The sequence below is a fragment of the Lepus europaeus genome, chromosome 6 (genome assembly GCF_033115175.1).
Source record: "Lepus europaeus isolate LE1 chromosome 6, mLepTim1.pri, whole genome shotgun sequence".
Classification (NCBI taxonomy): Eukaryota; Metazoa; Chordata; class Mammalia; order Lagomorpha; family Leporidae; genus Lepus; species Lepus europaeus.
Window position 1 is genome coordinate 70,324,202 of NC_084832.1, and position 16,928 is coordinate 70,341,129.

A 16,928-nucleotide genomic window follows, 5' to 3' on the forward strand; every position below is an offset into this window, starting at 1 on the left:
TCAGCAGCTAATGGCTCAAGCACTAGGGTCCCTTACAACTCATGGGGAAGACCTAAATTGAATTCCTAGTTCTCAGTTTTGACTGGCCAGCCCTTGCTGTTGCAAGCATTCAGGGAGTGCAGCAGCAGATGGAAGATTTCAATCTCTCTCTCTCTTTCTCTCTCAAAAAACAAACAAAAAAACAATTAATGAAACTTTAAAATGTTTGGGAATAGCTTTCCGGTGCTTACCACAGGCTGTGTTCTGACACTGACTGTATAGAAAGAGGAGGCAGAGTAAACCTTCCCCATAAACACTTCAGCCCAGGCCTCATGCAAGGTCAGTATTGTGAATGGAAAGACATGGAATTAAAAAAAAAGATGTTTGGGGCCAGCAGTGTTGTGGTGAAGTAGGTTAGGCCTCATCCTGTGATACCAGCATCCTATGAGTGCCAGTTTCAGTCCTAACTGTTCTGAAGCGGCACGAGAAACTGATGTGACTCCATATTGCCCAATGGCACCATTTCCACCACTACCCTCCTATCATGTGACCAACTCCAGGACTTTTCAAAACCCAGGCTGTGGCTCCAAGAACTCTCCTCCACTGAACACTGTTTGGCAGTAAATTCAGCACCCTTAATTGTTCTGAATAGCACCTGCAGTTGTTTGGTAAAATAATAAAGGCCAAATGTTAACCTCCCTGTACCGTGTTCCCATTTGTTCCCCCCAAAATGGGACTGTGACTTTCAGCTTTAAAAGATCAACCCTTGCCTCTGTTCTGGATCCAGAGATCTAGAGGTGTGAGCATGATCTTAGCTGCCAGCTTAATAAAGGACTCATTCCAAATTCTCAATGTGTGGCACTTCTCTGTGACTTGCTTCAGGTATAGCAGTTCCCCTTCCAATCCAACATCCTGCTAATGTGCCTGAGAAAGCATCATAAGATGACCCAAGTGCTTGAACCCCTGTAACCCATTTAGGAGGCCCAGATGAAGCTCCTGGCTTCTGGCTTCTACTCAGCCCAGCCCCAGCTGCTGCGGCCATTTGGGGAGTGAACCTACAGATGGAAGATTGTACTCTCTCTCTCTCTTTCTCTCCCTCCCTGTCTCTCTCTTTCAGTGTGTGTGTGTGTGTGTGTAACTCTGCCTTTCAAGTACAAAACTCTTTTGAAACAAATGTTGGGCAGGCGCCACGGCTCTCTAGACTAATCCTCCACCTGCGGTGCACTCCAGTTCTAGCCCCGGTTGGGGCGCCGGATTCTGTCCCAGTTGCTCCTCTTCCAGTCCACCTCTCTGCTGTGTCCTGAGAAGGCAGTGGAGGATGGCCCAAGTCCTTGGGCCCTGCACCCGCATGGGAGACCAGGAGGAAGCACCTGGCTCCAGGCTTTGGATTGGCGCAGCGTGCCGGCTGTAGCAGCCATTTGGGGAGTGAACCAATGGAAGGAAGACCTTTCTCTCTGTCTCTCTCTTTCACTGTCTAACTCTGCCTGTCAAAAAAAAAAAGGAAACAAAAGTTGAAACTTTTACCTAGCCAGTCCTCTAGGGTCTATCCTAAAGCAGAAATTTACAATGGCAGACAAATAATATTATGTTCATAGAGTTTTAAACTTAGGAAACATTCATAATGGTTTGATAAAATGTGTTTTACACAAACAGGATCAAAGATACTGCCATGGCTAATTATCAGCATTTTTAAATGCATAGAGAAAATATTATAATAAAGTAGCAAAAGCTGGAAAAACATGAATAGAAGAGAACTCCAAGCAACATAGAGAGCAAGGTGTCAGAGCCTGATTGGAGTGAGGATGATGTTCAAGGGGAAGGTGGTATCCAGTGTCTGAGTCAGCAGGTTTATTTCAGCTTAACGTTTGGAAGCTTACAGTCTACAGTCAGACAGGTCTGTTGGTTAGGCATCTAGTGAAACTGGAGGATGCCAGAGGGATGACTACATGAGAAGCCAGGAAGCAGAGGTGGAGAGACCATGTTCTTCCGTCACTTTTTTCTCTCTCTTTATGGAACCACAATCATCCCATCACAGGGGATCCACTCTAATAACCTGATAAATCTAACCACTTTCCAAGACCCCATCTTCAGACATCATAACTCGATTAACTCCATCCTTAATCCACTATCACAAGACTCTAGGAATCAAAACTTAATACCCTAACACACAGCTCTTTTCACTGAAAGAGCAGATATTCCATTAAGCCAGAGGTATAGTTAAAAGATAAGTCATCACAGGGGAAAGAAAACCAACAAGAATCTCCATGAATGCCTAAAAATAAATGCCTTAATTCAAGAAACAAGAATAAGGTAGACAACATGATGCTTCCAAAGGAACACAACACTTCAGTACTAGAATAGAAAAATAAAAAGAGATTGAAGAACTGCCAGAAATGGAATTCAAAAAATAATCATAGGATTACTTAGAAGCCATCAGAAGCAAATCCATGAATTAAAGAAATCCATACAATCCATAAATTGAGGGTTTTTTTCATCCTACAGTTTCAGAATAGACATTCTCCTCACCAGTGTGTGGAACTTTCTCTTGGATAGACCACATACTAAGCCATAAAGCAAGACTTGGTAAATTCAAAAAAAAAATGAAATCATACCACACATCTTCTCTGACCACCATGGGATGAAGCTGGAAATCAGCAATTCAGGAATCTCTAGGACATATGCAAACACATGAAGACTGAACAACATGGTCCTGAATGAACAGTGGATCATAGAAGAAATCAAAACTGTTGAGTAACAATTTTTTTCATAGTATTTGTTAATAGTATTTGTTAATATTATTTGTATATATTATTTATATATATTATATATAATATTATTTGTATATATGTTAATAGTATTTGTTAATTTCGTAGTATTTGTTAATCTTCTATGTATAAATTTAATTGAAAATAGATCAAAGTAGAAAATAAGAATGGCAATAGAAGAGAGAAGATGAGGAAAGGTAGGAGGGTAAGTATGGTGGGAATGATCACTTTGTTCCTAAAGTTACATTTATGAAATGCTTGAAGTTTGTATACCTTAAATAAAAAGTTCCTGGGGGGAAAAAGACCCAGACAAGCACACACAAAAAATACTTTTAACACATGTGCCTCTCGGTTACCCCCAAACTATTTTTCAAACCATGGCATTTCATGCCTTACCTCTATGAGTTGATGTCTATCCCACAATGCAGAGTGTCCCCAAAAGTCCCAAAGTCTTAACTTAGTCCAAAATTAATTCAAAAGTGCACAGCCTCATTTGAGATTCAAAGCAAATTCCTCCATCTGTGAACCTGTACAATCAAAAACAAGTTATATATTCCAAGAGGCAATGGAAGGACAGGCACAGGGTATATATTTCCTTTCCAAAAGGAGGAGACAGGGAAATAGAAAAGATGAAGTATGTCCAAGCAAGACCCAAAAACAAGTAGGGCAAACAATTAGTTTCAAAGTTTCATGTCTGGCATCCTGAGCACACTGTGGTGGGGGCTCTCTCCCAACAAGTTATGCAGCCTCTGGCTACAGCCTTGCTAGCCCAAGCTTTAGTTCCCACAGATTGGCATCTCCTATCTGCAGGAATTGTCCTGTTGGAGAATCTCCATGGCAACTCTTTTGTTATTAAGGATTTATTTATTTACACAGAGAGTTGAGAAGGAGGGAGAAAGAGAGAGAGAGAGAGGCCTTCTATTCACTGGTTCACTCCCCAGATGGCCTCAATGGCCAGAGCTGCGCCGATCCAAAGACAGGAGCCAGGAGCTTGTTCTGGGTCTCCCACACAGGTGTAGGGGCCCAAGGACTTGGGCCACCCTCTACTGCTATCCCAGGCCATAGCAGACAGCTGGACTGGAAGTGGAGCAGCCAGGTCTCAAACCGGCATCCCATATGGGCGCTTCAGGCCAGGGTATTAACCTGCTGCGCCACAGCGTCGGCCCCATCCATGGCAACTCTGACCTCACTTTCTTTCTACTTGATATTGCCCTAGTGGAGGCTCTTTTCAATGACCTTGTCCATGTGACTGCTTTCTTTTCTTGGCCCTCAGTTTATCTGAAACATCCTTTTAAATCCAGGTGGCAGTGTCCCTAGCTCTGCTGGTCTCTGCTCACATGGCTGCTCTCTGAGGCTACATGCTGGTGTTGGTGGCACACTGGTTGCAGCTTTCCTCAGCAGGTGTCTCACGTTGATAGCACCTCTACTTTTCTGGTATCTGCTTAGCACTCTACTCTCAAAGCTTCATTATGTACTGCTCCATGTAGGGCCACTAGCCCGGTAGCACAACCCTTGTTGGCCTCCTGAGCTCACTTTTGAAACCTCACTGAAGTCACCATGATCCCCTAACTCACATTCTGCACCTGGAACACTAGCATTGTGTGGGTGATGCCACGATTCACCACTCTGAGAGCATGCCTGTAATCAACAAGGAAGAATTTGGAGCTGGTCATGTGCAAGCAGGGTATCCTGGGGCTCTTTATTTAAAGGATTCTGCCCTGGAAGATATTTGAAACAAACCTGCAATTCTGAGCCTGTAGTGGGAATGTAGTGAAAGAGATTGCCTTGAAGATCTCTGAATGCCTTCAGGTCTCTCCCATTTACTTTCCCATTAACATATGGCTCCCTTTTACTGGCATTGATCTCTTTGAGCAAGCAGTTTCTCTGCTGCATTCTCCTATCCCAAACACTCCACTTTGTCTTCTTTCCATCTCAGATCAGGCTGCGAATTCTTCAAGTCTGTGCTGCCCCTTTTTGTTCCTGGTTCTCATAGTAAAACTTAATAGTAGTGGCCAATAATGCTGCCGCCTGAACTCTTTGCTGCCTTATCATCTCCTCCCACCAAACCACCAAGAGTCTGAGGACATGGACATAAAACATCTAGTTTCTTTTCCACCATGTAGCTACTGTCAAAGAACATGAAAAGGCTATATAAAAAAAACTAATATAAGGTTTATCAGACCAGAATATGAGTGACCTAGGCCAGGTAGAAACAAGTCCAAGGATCTCTGATGACTCTGGGAAAGTGTTCCAAATGTTAAGATTCTAGTCTTAATATATGTATCCATGACAGTGAAATTCTGTTTATCATTACACAGTGAGCATACCTTAGTTTGGCCCAAGTAAGCAAGCTTTAGGTAAGTGGGAATGAATTTCTTACAGGTTGGAGATTACTGCTTCTAGAACATGATTGGTTACAAACACCTTTTAGAGACAGGATATGCTGAAAAGAAGGGTAATAAAATATCATTGGTGGAGGGGCAAGTGTTATGCAACAATGGGTGAAGCCACCACTTGGTATGCCCACATACCATATTTAAATCCCTGCTACTCCACTTTAGATCCAGCTTTCTTCTAAAACATCTTGGGAGGCAACAGATAATGAGTTCCAGGCTTTGGACTCAGCCTGGGGCTTTTGCAGGCATTTGGGTGTGAACCAAGGAATGCAAAGTCTATCTATATCTCTTTCTCTATCACTATCTCTATTTCTATCTCGTACTTTCAAGTAGATGAGAATAAATTAAATATTTTTTTAAAAAAGACATTTCTGGGAATAGATAAAGAATGTTTTATACAAAGAACTGCACAGGTTTGCAGCAGATGACTAAAATGAAACAGACCCAGTGTGTTCATCATCAAAATCAAATCAACGTTGTGGATAAGATTAATAGCTCTTTACAGATACTACACAGACAGGGTCTCAGTGGTGTTTCTCTGTAATACTTTACAAGCTTTTAAGGCCAGTTCATTCTCACAGGATGGCCTTTAGTCAGATACTCAGTTGATTTCTTATTTAAATCTGAGACGTCAATAAGGCCTTTCCAGTCCACATTTTTGCCTGCATTCTGGTCTTCTAAGCCATCACCAGAATTACCCAAAGTGTTCCACATACAGCATTCTAGACTTTCTCCAGCATGTTCCTCCAGACTCTTCCAATCTTTCCAGTAAACCTATTCCAAAGGCTCCTCCACATCTTCAGATAAATAGTAAGAAATCTACTTTTCCAGCCCTAATTTTCTATATTAGTCAGATTTTTGCTACTTCTAAAATAGTTGAGAGGAGCATCTTAGGAGAGAAGTTGGTTTATTTTGGCTCTCAGATTGGCAGTTCAGAGTCCCAGATTAATTGACCCCATGAGACTGTCATCTGATGAGGCCAAAGATTGTCTGAGGGATGATCACTTGATTAGCCAGGAAGCAAAGAGAGACCAAAAGCACATTCAGCTTATATAAACAACCATCTTGTGAAGTGACTGGGAATAACATGAGAAAAACATGAGATGAGGCCCCCAGTGACCTGAAGACCACCCACTAAGCCTATCTCCTAGATGCCAAAATTAAATCTAGTCTCCACTATTAGTCTGTCAACATTAATCCATTAACTGTAAGAGTTGGGGGTTTAAACATCAATGTGAGTTTGGTGACACAAAAGCTGTTGAAATCTTAGCAGAGACCATGCAGCCTGAGGAGGATGTCTCCCCATATAAGATGACTCAGCACAAGGTGTGGGATAAGGAATGCATTAACTTGAAAAGGAAGCCCAAACCAGGATGTCAGCCTGAGCAAGCTGGAGAGTGTGGCCACAGAAATCTTCCTAGTGTGATATGCCCTAGCTCAAGTGGAATGAGGAGAGAACCACATAGAAGACATCCTATGGAGGGGCAGTGGTGTCTGAGCAGGAACCAGAAGTGATAGGTGGAATGAGAGGCATAGAGGAAGCCCAGAATGATCAAGACAAGAACAGGAATCACAGAGTCCTGAAAGTCGAAGATTGAGTTTAAGATAAAAGCCAGAGCAGCTGTTTAGCATGGCAGTAAAGACATTGCTTGGGATGCCTACAACTCATTTAAGCTGGGTTCAAGTCCCAACTCTGCTTCTGATTCCAGCTCCTTGCTAATACATACAGTGGAAGTCACCAGTACATCAAGTACTTGGGTCCCCACCATCCACATGGCAAACTTGGCTTGAATTTTTGGCTCCTGGCTTTGGCCCAGCTCAGTCCTGGCTGTTGCAGGTATTTAGAGAGCGAACCAGTGAATGAGATCCCTCTCTCTCTCTCTCTCTCTCTCTTTACCTCTAACAATTTGAATAAATAGTAAATGTAAATCTTAAGCAAATATATATAAAAGCCAACTACATAACCATGATAACTAGATGTAACATGAATTTCAAATAGGATCTTTGATTGCTAATGACTTGATTTGGAAAAATTGGCAAAGAATCAATGTTAATTCTCAGAATTTAATTACCATATTGTGTTTATATATAATATTTAAAAATCCTTATTTGAAGGAAATGCACATAAAGTACTCTGGGATGATGGGATGCAACATTGGAAACTTTGAAATGGTTCAAGGTAAAAAAAAAAAAATCCATGTACTGTATTTGCAACTGTTCTGGAAGTTTGAACTCTTAAAAAGAAAATTGGGGCTGCAGCATAGTTGTGGAGCAACAGGTTAAGCCACTGCCTGAGACATCAACAACTCATACTAACTGTGGTTTGAGTCTTGGCTGCTCCACTTCCAATTCAGCTCCCTCTAATGCATGTGGGAAAGCATCACAAGATGGTCCAATTAGTTGGTCCCCTGCCACCCATGTAAGAGACCAGGATGGAGTCCCAGACTCCTGGTTTTGGCCTGGCCAAGACTTGACTGTTTTGGCAATTTGGCTCATGAACCAGTGAGTGGAAGAGTATATATATATATATATATATATATATATATATATATATATATATCCATCTCCCTGTAACTCTGTTTTTTTTTCAAATAAAGAACTTGTTTAAAACTTTTTAAATGAATTTAAAAATTAGAGAAAAATGTGAGAAAATATTGAAATTTAAAATAAACTCACATCCAGGATTTTCACCTTTTGCAGTCCACTTAAAGAACTAATCTAAAATTATTTAAATTATTGATACATCTTGCACCCTTCATAGTTTAACAAAAGTTTACTTCATCTGATAATGTTCCCTGGCTTCACAGTTCAGTTCTAAAGTTACTAATCTCACCTCAACCCTTGTGGCTTTTATCACAGTTTATTTTTACTTTGTTTTGTTTATATAAAGAAACAAATTTTATGTATTTCATATGCAGGTTTAAAGCATAATGATACTTCTCACCTTCCTTCACTCCTACCTTCCTCATTCTTTCCTTATTTTTAATTTTCACAATTTGTGCATTCAATTTTATTAACAATAACAAAAACCTAATCCTCCAATAAACAAAGAATTTAACAAGTAGTAAATAGAAAAACCACTGTTCCTTAACAGTATAGACAAGGGCTACAAACAATAATCAAACCTGAAAATGTCAATCTCACTCATATACATTACATTCTTTGTACTCTATATATTAGTTAACACAAATCAGGGAAAACATGATATTTGTCTTTTGGGGACTGGCTTATTTCACTAAGTATAATAGTCTCTAGTTGCATTCATTTTGTTGTGAAAGACAGGATTTCATTCCTTTTTATGATTGAGTAGTGTTCCATCATGTGTATATATACTACAATTTCTTTCTCTAGTCATCATTTGGTGGACATTTGGGTTGATTACCTATTTTAGCTATTGTGAGTTGAGCTACTATAAACATAGGGGTATAGATAACTCTTTCATATGCAGGTTTCTTTTCATTTGGGTATATTTCCAGCAGTAGGATGGTTGTGGTAGATCTATTTTCAGATTTCTGAGGAATCTCCAGACTGTCTTTCACAATGGTTGTACTAGTTTACATGACCACAAACAGTGTATTAGGGCACCTTTTCCCCTACATCCCCACTAGCATTTGTTGTTTTTTGCTTTTGGATGATAGTCATTCTAACTAGGGTGAGGTAGAACCTCATTATGGTTTTTAGTTGCATTTCCCTGATGGCTAGTGATCCAGCACCTTTTCATGTGTCTGTTGGCCATTTGTGATTCATCCTTTGAAAAATGCCTGTTCATATCCTTAGCCCATTTCTTAACTGGACTTCTTGTTATTATCATTGAGTTTCTTGACCATTTGATAGATCATGGACATTAATCCTATATCAGATGTATACTTTGTAAATATTTTCTCCCATTCTGTCAGTTGCCTCTTCACTTTGTTGTTTCCTTTGCAGTTCAGAAGCTTCTTAGCTTGATGTAATCTCATTCGTCTATTTTTGCTCTCATTGCCTGTACTTCTGTGATCTTAACCAAGAAATCGTTGGCTATGCCAATACCTTGCAGTTATTCCCCTATGTTTTTCTCCAGTAATTTGATGGTTTCAGGTCTTATATTTAGATCCCTGATCCATTGTGAGTTTATTTTTATATATGGGGTAAGATAAGGGTCTTGTTTTATTCTTCTGCATACAGAGATCTAGGAAGTGATTTTAGCTCATTTGTCAAATATTAGTTGGTTGTAGATGAATAGATTAATTTCTGGTGTTTCTATTATGTTCCATTGGTCTGCATGCCTATTTTTGTGCCAGTATCAAGCTGTTTTGATTATAACGGCCCTGTAATATATCTTGAAATCTTGGATTGTGATCTTCTATCTTTATTTCTATTGTTTAGGATTGCTTTAGAAATTTAGGGTCTCTTGTGATTTCCTATGAATTTTAGGGTCATTTTTTCTAGATCTGAGAAGAATGTCTTTGGTATTGGTATTGCATTGAATCTGTAAGCTGCTTTGGGTAGTATGAACATTTTTATATTAAATCTTCCAATCCATGAACATGGAAGATTTTTCCATTTTTTGATTCTTCTTCTATTTCTTTCCTTAATGTTTTATAATTTTCCTTATAGAAATCTTTCTATCCTTGGTTAAATTTATCCTAAGGTATTTAAAATTTTTGTAGCTATTGTGAATGGGACTGATCTTAAAAGTTCTTTCTTAGCCATGGTGTTGTTTGTGTATACCAAGTAATTACATCTTCATGTAATCATTTGGTTAATGACTCCCCCCCCCCCGGTGAATTGATGGACCTGGTTTGCCATTCTCACCTTTATATCCATAGCAGTTAGCACATAGAAGTTGCTCAACAAATATAAATAAACATGCCATGAATGAATGAATGAATAAATTAAGATAGATGGGTAGGTAGAAGATGGAAGAATGGAGAGAGGGAGAGATAGAGGGAGAAGAGAGAGAGAGGGAGAGAGAAGGAATGAAAACTCTATATTCATGAACATGGCTGTCACTTAGTTCTGTCTGTATATTTCAGACATACACTTCAAAGATTCTATTGATTAGATGAAGAACTGAGAAGAGTTGAATGAAGAAACATATTAAATAGTCAGTTTAAAACCATCTGAAGTTCGAGTAACATCTGCTCTTTATTTGGAGGGTGACCAAGAGAAAAGACATGAATATATATAGGACAGTGCTTTTAACAATCAGTATGTAGCACAACCATCTTTGGAACTTGTTAAAAATGCAAATACAGAGTAGGTAATTAGCTTGGCAGTTAAGATGTCCACATCCTGCATCTGAGTAATTGCTTTCAATTCCTGGCTGCAACTCCTGACTAGCTTCTTGCTAATGCAGATCCTGGGAGGCAACAGCGATAGCTCAAGTAATCAGGCTCCTGCCACTCATGTGGAGATTTCAACTGAGTTCCCAGCTGCTAACTTCAGTCCCAACTAAGTCCCAGTCATTGTGGGCATTTCAGTACTAAACCCTAAAATGCTCACTCTCACTCGCTCTCTCTCCCTCTCTTTCAAATGAATAAATTTTAAATGCAAATATATGGGACAAACTTATAGAAATATAAATATTATGGGTAGATGAGTGAACCTGAGAATCTACCTTTTAAAGTTCCAGAAGTGATTCTTATGATACTTCTAGTTGAAAATAAATACAGGGGTAAAACTCTACCTCTGGTCTGGCTTCCAAACACATCAACTCTAAGGACAAAAGAATAATAAACAATAAAAAAAATTCCGCTTCCCTCACAACACAGTGAGGCTTAAGATAATTTGACTTACCTAACAGAAATGAACACAAAAGGAGAGAGAGTCCTTTAGGTTTTGTCCTTACTCCATACTATATCACATACCCTGAGGGTTCTGGGCCACAGTCTGGACTATGAACCATTTCTGCCAGTTGGAGACATATGACCATGCTGTGCCAAAAGCAGAACAAAGCCCCTGGTTGAGCAGCATGAGGCAGTGAAATTTGCTGAGCATCTGAGAAGCACTCCCTGGGAAGCCACCAAAATGGCTGTAGTGCCCTGTGGCTCAAGTGCCTGCTCTAGTCAACTAGAGTGATTCATGATGTGTCCAACAAAAGAATCTGTGAAATGTTTCTAGTAAGAAAACTCATACTTTTATTCCTATCCCATATAAAGGGAAATAACACTTTAAAAAATAGTGTATCAAAGTCACATAATCTACCTGTGCACTTAGATCATGCAAAAATGCCTCTGTTCTTTTTTGTCAAAGACATTGTTTATCTGAATAATGCATGAGACTTAAATTAAAAACCTTCCTTTCCAAAGAAATTAAGCATGTCAGACAAGATTTTCTTGGTAAAAAGCAAAATGTGGGCATGAAGTATTGGACTAAATAATTCAAAGAGGAAATTCTTTATCTTCTAATTAGTTCTCCCTTTCAATTTTAACTGTACAATCTAAGCTGTCCACTACCAAAGTAGTTTGGACATGCTTGTTTTTAATAACACACTAACACCTTTGATTTTCATTTTTCCCATGTTTCAGAATATAGTTCAAACCACTTAAAAGTGAAAGAGTAAATTTGTGAGGGGGAATATTTCCATTTCTCTTTCCATTAACCTTTAACACCTCTACACCTATTTCAAAACAGCCTAACTTCCCTATCCAACTAATCCCTATATTTATCTTCACCTTCAAATCTACACTTCTCAAAGTGCTATGCACATTCTTTTCTTCATTTTCCCAACCTTCATCTATTCCTTAATCCACTCCAGTCTGGCTTCCATCCACAATGCTCCACCCTTCCTGTGAGTGGCTGGTATCAGTTCTCTAAAGAGTTTCACACAGCTGATCATGTGTGTCTCTTAACTGCTCCCATGGTTCCACACCTATAAGTCTCTAGCTTTTCTTTCTGGCTCCATTACAGGTTTCACTCTATATGCCAGATTTTCAATGCTGATGTTCTTCAAGTCTCACAATATGTCAATGATTATACACAGAGTAAGAAAGCAACCTAATAAAGCAAAGCAGGCCACATAAAAGTCCTCTCACGAAGAAAAAATGTAGTATCTAAAGGAGAAATCTAGGCCCAGTTCATTATTGGCATACAGTAATACAAAATAAATATTACCAGAGCTTCTAGGTTTTCAAGAGTAGCTTAAAGTTGGATTATGTGGAATCTCCTGATTTTTTAATATTGGCAACTAAATGAATTTTTATGTGATTGTAAATACCATTTTCTGACCAAAGAAAACCAAACGTGCCTACCAGAATGGATTTCTTCCCTCTGCTCTATTATTTCATCCTCTCTTTTCATAATCTCACCCCTACCACATATATTCAATTACTATAAAAACATAAACTCTCAATTATTTAGTGTAAACTGCATTTTGAATCCCCAGATATATATTCAAACACCTCTGCAACATTTTCCACTGAAAGTGATTTATACCTATATCCAAAACAGAATTCCTGATTTCCCAATCTGGTTCTCCTAGAGGAGCAGACTCATTTTATGGTCTCCAGTAAAGGAAATCATGATGATAGCAGAAGCTTAGGTGTTAAGTGTAGTTGAGTATATGTATATAAACATATGTACAAATATATATTACAGCTTTGATTATATATGTGAGTTATATACGGTATATATATACATCCGGGTACATGGGTGTGTCAATATAGTCATGTGCCACAAGACAATGTTCTGATCACTGATGGACCACACATACTGTGACAATCTCAGGGGCCAGCGCTGTGTCGTATCGGGTAAAGCCACTGCCTGTAGTGCCTACATCTCATATGGGCACTAGTTCGAATCCCGATTGCTTCACTTCCAATCCAGCTCTCTGCCTATGGCCTGGGAAAGTAGTAGAAGATGTCTCAAGTCCTTAGGCCCCTGCACCCACATGGGAAAAAGCTCCTGCCTTCTGGCTTCGGTCAGCGCAGCTCCAGCCATTGTGGCCAATTGGGGAGTGAACCATCAGATAGAAGACCTCTCTCTGTCTGTCTGTCTGTCTGTCTCTCTCTCTCTCTCTCTCTCTCTGGCTCTCTTTCTTTCTCTGTGTAACTCTTTCAAATAAATAAATAAATCTTTAGAAAAAAATATATCACTAAGTGACTTGGTAGTCATCTTAGTTTGTGTAAGTATAGTCCATGTTTGCACAATGGCAAAATCATCTAAAAACACATTTCTCAGAACATATCCCTGCAATTCACTGATGCTTGACTGTGTTGTAGCAACAGTGCTGCCAAAATATAGTAAAGAATTGTGTGTCAAATACTGACAAGACTGGAATTGGCTTAAAAGAGAATAGCCCACATGACAGTCACAGGGAAGATGTTGGTTCAATGTAAGACCAGATGTTTTATCTGCAGGACCTGCTGAGGTGACTGCTGGGATGCCTAAGGTCCTCTTGGAGAAAGAAGGAGTTATTCCACCAGATGCATGAGAACAACCAGAAGATGATCCTCAGTTTTTAACCTTCTGTGGGGATTTTCTTGCCCAAGATGGCACTTCTTTCCAGGGAAGCCAGCTTTAGGGGCTGCTCAAGATGGAGGCATAAAAGGCCTAATCTTCCAGCCCAAATTTGGGGCCATTCTGAGGGGCCATTGCAAGCCTAAACCCACCATGGGTTCAGCTGAATCCTTCATTGGTATTGTATGGTGGTTGGACTTCTTCCTCTACCAGTCCTTCCTCCTTCCCTCCCTTATTGAGATGGCAATCCAAAGGCACTCCCTGATAAATGCCCTCCACCCTAAGTTTCCCCTTTTGGCATGCTTCCTTGGTAGCCCAACCTGAGATGCTTGCCAAATATGGAATGGCCTGCATCCTAAATAGTATGGACCCATTGCTGGAAATGGCCAAACAGAGATAGGACAGATACATTTAAATGTTAGAGAAGAAAGATGCATGTATTGTATATCCTCTCCTGTTTCTTTCAAATATGAGATTTCATGATGCTAAGTCTTGGATATTATAAGTCATATAATAAGTTTTCCTTGCAGAATACTCTATATATTATACATCTTATTCAAACCTCACAAAAATTGAAAGAACTAGATAGTGTTAGCTGCATTTTATGGAGAAAAAAAAACAGATTCAGAAAAGTTATTTGGTTTAAAGTCACATATATCCTAAGTAAAGGATATAGTGCTTGAATGAAGTTATTCTCACTCCTCACTCTACAACCAAGTTTCATTTTACTATATCAATTATATAAAATAATTATGTTTTCACAGAATATTGCGTAACCATAAATGATATTAAATTTTTAACTTGCTTGCCATCATTGGTATGTAAAGAGTAGTTTTTTAGATCATTGAAAATGCAGCTGTATTTCCATTTGCCAGGTATAAGAAATTCCATCCAAAAATTTTGATGGAATTGTTGAGATTTAGAGGATTCCTTTACTATTTCACTAGGTTCCACAGGAGAATATGACTTTCTGCTCATTTGTATAGAAGTGCTTTATGATATATAGCTGGCAGTATACATCTCACAGCCACCTCCAGACTGACTAGACCAAAGCCAGAGACACCAGAATGAAATTACATATGTTAGCAAGAACATTACAAAAGCAGATGAGAGAAGCTTTGTACAAAGATAGTCATAAAATAAAAGCTAGCAGGTAGACTATCCTAGCAACCACCAAACCAGGCAAAGCAAATGCTAGCCCTTTAGGTGGTTGAAATTTGAGGATTTACAGTAGAAATCTTAAATCAAGAGCAGACAAGTGCCCTGCTACAATCTTGAGATTAAATTCTTAGAATGGTTAGATCAGCGAACAATACCTTGAAGAGAGATGAAGAAAGACAATAGCATCTTGCTCTAGAACCAGATCATGTCCTTGACAAAATAGTATAATACAAATTAGCCTTACAAGAGCAAAATTGAATCCAGAAGGTTTCATGGAATGTACCCAGGCCATATTAGCCTTTCCTTCAGTGAAAACTCAGCTTTTCAGCAACATGATTTGTTGTTGACAAAATTTTTTTCCCAGGAATAAATATACAACTCCAAACATGAGTCTATGGGACTCCTTAGGGGAGCTCAGAAGGAGGTTGGGGGAGTATCTGTGTTACGAGAACTACAGGGCAATAGTGCATCCTACTTGATTTTCACATTGGGTTTTTATAACCTCCACTGAAGAAAAGTTTTACACAAATTTAGGATGAAAAGAGTTTTAAAACACTCCAATAAATTGCACAAGCCCATGCCCTTAAGGCTAAAGAGCCCATGGGACACAGTACGGAGGGCAACGCTATTGTCTCTCTACCTTATTCCTGGAGAACTGGAATCTGGCTTTGAATCTGAGGCTGTACTTCCTATCTATTTTAACTTGTGGGTAATAGTTTCTTCCTCATGGAGTGGTTATTAAGACATCATAAACTGGGGCTGGTGCTGTGGCACAGCAGGTTAACGCCCTGGCCTGAAGTGCCAGCATCCCATATGGGCGCCGGTTCTAGTCCCAGCTGCTCCTCTTCTGATCAGCTCTCTGCTATGGCCTGGGAAAGCAATAGAAGATGACTCAAGACCCGGAAGAAGCTCCTGGCTCCTGGCTTTAGATCAGATCAGCTCCAGCCATTGCAGCCATCTGGGGAGTGAACCAGCGGATAGAAGACCTCTCTCTCAGTCTCTACCTCTCTCTGTAACTCTGTCTTTCAAATAAATAAAGTAAATTTTTTAAAAAAAGACATCATAAACTACTATATGCCAGCATTCATCACCACAGCTTTCCTCAAACTTAGTAAACATGTTCTCACTGCTGCCCCCCCCCACATCTCTGAGGCTGCCTGTGTGCCTGCAACAGCCCCATTTTCTTCTTCCATACCAGTGTTGTTTTGTCAATCATCAACATTTCTTGCAGAGCGTAGGAATAGACTTTGTAGTTGTGAATTTCTGGAGTGTTTTTTTACCATTTGTATTATTCTAGGTAATAATGAGGGCTTAGTGTGTACTAAGTCATTAAGGATTTTGCATGCATAGTACCTCTTTTAGTCCGCTTTTCAGTTGCTATAATAAAATACCAGAGACCAGAAGACTTCTAGAGTACTGGAGGCTGGGAAGTTCAAGAGTATGGAGCTTGGATGTGCTCAACATCTGGTGAGGCCCTCCTTGCTGCATCATAACATGGTGGAGAGTATGGTGAGACAGAGCAAATGGGCTACCTCAGATCTCTTTTCCCCTTCTTTTAATGCCACCAACGTCATCAAGGGACTTCATGTTGACACAAACACCTCTTGAGTTCATCTAATCCTAATTATCTCCCAAAGGCTCCACCTTCAAATAGCAATAACACATGAATTTGGGTGCTAAGATTTCAACATATGAACTTTGGACACATGCAAACCACAGTATTTCCTTCATGCCAATGAAGGAGTGCAGCTCACTTTTCATAGGATCATGTGGCTTATTAGTAATCAAGAGAGTGGATGAGTTTCTAGCCCTAGAATCTCAGCTTTTTTTTTATTTTTTTAACTTTTATTTAATGAATATAAATTTCCAGTGTACAGCTTATGGATTACAATGGCTCCCCCCCCCCATAACTTCCCTCCCACCCTCAACCCTCCCCTCTCCCGCTCCCTCTCCCCTTCCATTTGCATCAAGATTCATTTTCAATTCTCTTTATATACAGAAGAGCAATTTAGTATAAAGATTTCAACAGTTTGCACCCACATAGAAACACAAAGTGAAACATACTGTTTGAGTACTAGTTATAGCATTAAATCGAAATATACAGCACATTAAGGACAGAGATCCCACATGAGGAGCAAGTGCACAGTGGCTCCTGTTGTTGACTCAACAAATTGACACTCTAGTTTAT

At 39.6% G+C, this 16,928-nt stretch overlaps 1 non-coding gene across 1 annotated transcript; it reads left to right on the plus strand.

Moving 5' to 3' along the window:
- The first annotated feature begins 213 nt into the window (after positions 1-213).
- On the plus strand, positions 214-345 carry LOC133762663 (small nucleolar RNA SNORA51). Its single transcript, XR_009866331.1, has one exon. It is a non-coding gene; the product is annotated as a small nucleolar RNA SNORA51 (small nucleolar RNA).
- The last annotated feature ends 16,583 nt before the right edge of the window (positions 346-16,928 follow it).